Source organism: Hipposideros armiger, unplaced genomic scaffold, assembly GCF_001890085.2.
Source record: "Hipposideros armiger isolate ML-2016 unplaced genomic scaffold, ASM189008v1 scaffold_999, whole genome shotgun sequence".
Taxonomy (NCBI): Eukaryota; Metazoa; Chordata; class Mammalia; order Chiroptera; family Hipposideridae; genus Hipposideros; species Hipposideros armiger.
The window spans coordinates 345,542-349,190 of NW_017732349.1; the positions used below are offsets into that span (position 1 = coordinate 345,542).

Consider the following 3,649-nt stretch of genomic DNA (forward strand, 5'->3'; position numbering starts at 1 on the left):
CCTTTAGTGCCAAAACCTAAGCTTGATCTTAATAATAATGAGGGAGCACTGTCTGATCTTTGGCAGGAAAGCAGCAAAAAAGGTGATATTTTAGTTAAACTAATCTGGTCATTTTGTACCAAATATATTAGAAGGAAAAGGTGACCTAGATAAAAGATCCAATCGAAAGGCTACTAAAATAATTTAGATGTGAAAAATCCACTAGAATAAAAAGATAACAGTGAAAATGGATCAGGCATAACACATTACAAGGACTGTGCACAGGAAGATACATGACTTTACCAGACTTAACAAAAGGGATAAAGGACTCTTAAGATGACTCCAAGTTTTTTTAAGTTCAGGAGAGTGGTGATGGAATGGACAAAATGGGAAATTTGGAAGATATAGGCTAGTAAAATTAAATGGAAATACTCTAAAGACAGCTGGAAATTAAAGACTAGAACTCAAGTAAGAATGGGGCTAACAGACTTTAAAATAGTATGGAGGTAATAACTGGCTCAGAGAATTTAAAGCAATTGTAAATGCATGATTAATCTCATAAGGAAAGCCACATTTTCAAAGAGGAATTGGTCAACCTATACAAATGACGAATAAGTTAAAAAAAATTTTTTTTGAGAAAAGTAGTGACTTACCGGTGACCATCACCACTTCGTGCTCTCCTCCCTGCAGTGAGAGGTTGCTTTAAAAACACCTCCAAGTGTACCACTCCTGGTGTATCTCTTACCTGCCCATTTTTAGACTACGATTCCTGGCAGAATAATTAATGATCTACAGCAGTTGGAAGAAGTGCAAAGGAAAGTAAATTGGACTCACAACGGCTGAGTAAACTAGCGTGAAGGAAAAGCCTTAGGGGTTCCTTTGAAGCACATTAGAGGCATTTTAACACAGCTAACACGGCCTCAATACCCTCCAACAAAATTATCCAAAATGAAATCTACGAGGTCTCATTGGAGTCGCAATCCTAAGATTACACTTGTTATTTAAAATACTGAACTAAAACAGATAGTCTTCTTAAGGTCTAGAAAACAGGAAAAGGGTGCTACTTGAGGTAAGAAGCCTGCCTGGAATTTTCCCACTATACCACTGGAGGAGCAGCAGCATCACTGATTTGCACCCCAAGACTGACTTACCACTGGGGCAGAAGTGAGAAGCTCGGTAGCAAGGATCCTACACAAAAGAAAGTAAGAGCCCTAACAGGAAAGGGACTTGAAAGCAAAGCTTTTACAAACCTATGGGAAGAATTGACTTTTTCAACATGCTACTTGCCTCCACATTCCATAGCAGGAGTTTTCTTTACTTATTTTGTGGCAAACTCTTGGTTTGTAGTTAACTTTTCAAAATGTTCCAAAAAAAGTCTACAATTCAGGTGCTATGTAGGCTGTTCAACTACCAAGCCTAAGGTGTCTGAGTAGTTAACAACAAAGCTTACTTTTCTAGTTATTCACCTGTTTTTAAAAAGGCCAATATTGAACTTTATTCTGGACCTGCTATTAAAAGAACCATTATAACTTTTCACAACTGATAACCATGAATAAGTTTCCCAAAGACAGAATCACTTTTCCTGGTCAAGTAAGTTTCTCAGAGCGCTGGCAATCTATATGTTCCAACACTAGGATCAGAGGCTCCTTTCATCTTAAATATGACTTGAGTCTAGAGCAGGAGTCGGCAAACTTTTGAACCGGAAGAGCCAATCCTGTCCCTCACAACAACTTAAAAATTATTCGAGAGCCATAAATACATTTTTACATAATCACCATTATGTGAACAATATTCTTTAAAAATTTTATAAATGAAACTATGATAGTTTCATTTTCATTTTCAATTTTANCATTAGTTCTAAATCAATGCTGGCAAGCAGTGAGAGAAATTAAGCAGACTACAATTAGGAGACAGAAGAATGCAAGGAATTTTATCTTTTCTGGCAGAAACATTAGAAATGGTTTCTATTTCATAATACAGGTAAAGTATGTTACTGCATACACTATATACTACACATACATGTAGTGTATACATATCCAATATACTACAAGTAAAATATGTTATTTTGAAACTTCTTAAATTGAGTATTAAATTAAGACTTTTATAAACTGGTGATGGTTAAGTACATCTTTATAACATTTATATGTATTTCTAAGATCACTTTATAAAAATATACTTAACCACCAGCTTATGAAAATATCGACACAATTTAAAGAGGTTTAATACAATTGAAGTAATTATACATGAGTAATGAAATAGGCACCAGATATCCATATTTAATTATTTTGAAGCACATTAAACAAGAACTTGGAAGCACTGATAATGGAAGCAAAATTAAAGGAAAAGTATTAGTAGTAAGATTAGGAGAATAAAAAGAACAAGGCAAATAAAGTTGTAACTTAGAAAATTATAGCTAAGCTATTGAGCTATTGTTTCCACAAAGACATTCAAACACTATCTAGAAAAAAATAATGATTAGGTCAAGCAAAAATGCCTAATGCTAATATGGGCTGCACATTAGGAAACACTGTTCTTAGAGACAAAGAGAAAAATCTAATTATCTGCAATAGATAATAATGAGGACACAAACACTGAGTTCAAGTTACTAAATCAAATCAACAATCCTTACATTTAATGAATCCCAAACCAAAATTAAAGGCTGTCAGAATAACTATTATTCCTTAAAGAAAAAAAAATCAGTGAGCGCCATATTGCTGAGGATGGAGCATGAAATCAAGGCAAGAAAAGAAGAAATGCTCACTATCAGGTATAGGCTATTTCAGTTACGTGAAATTTTCTAAAACTGTACAGCTTTGATATCCCCAGTGCCCTACCACCAAAAATCAAAACAAAATAACCAAACAAAAAACAAAAGCAAGACCAAAAACATGTCACATTGTATGAAGCATTATCTACATAATAATAATAATAGTAATAATCCTGAGTATTTGGACCAAATATCTCTTAACAGGTTACTTCCTGGTGTATTTCATGAGTGTATACCATTAGCATGAAAATCAATAAACTCTATAAATTTTACCTTTCCCTCCCAAAATAGGGGTAGTTTTTTTTCTTAGCTATGTTATCTTCTATATGTTTAATAGGTGGTCACTGAACATCAATTGTACTGCAAAATATTATTGTCAATGACAAGAAAATCATGTAGGAAAAAACAAAATTTTATATTACATTTGGTTCCTCATTCCAAGTGTTCTTATCAAAAATCACTAATATAACTGGCTAACTTTGGGAATCTTGAGAATATGTAACAATTTAAAATTTTTATATCAGTCATGTGGTAGTTTTAAAGTATCTGTAAATCAAACATCAAAAGTTCAACAAACGGAAGTTAAAGAAGCCAAAAGTTGTGACATTAGTGTATCCATGAACTGTATTTTCCATTTTGATCTTCTACATAACATCTAAAATTACCTAGTTGTTCTTAAATACTTTTATCAATTTTTAAAAATGAAAAGTGGTCTCTAAAAACTCTCAGTTAATTATTTCCTTCCTTTTTGTTTTTAGGGATGAAGTTTTAGGGATTATTTCAAGGAAGGAAGGCCACTATCAAAACCAAGGTGAAAATCCTGCAAGATAAAAAGAAACAAAAATTAATTTGGACTCTAAGCTATTCAGAAGTCAATCAAAACATCCTTTTTATCGGATATTT

The 3,649-nt window shown here is 33.1% G+C and overlaps 1 protein-coding gene across 1 annotated transcript in view; it reads right to left on the reverse strand.

Annotated features, from left to right (window-relative positions):
* Positions 1 to 3,649, reverse strand: part of KDM1A (lysine demethylase 1A) — a 72,388-nt gene that overhangs the window by 42,563 nt on the left and 26,176 nt on the right. The window lies entirely within an intron of this gene.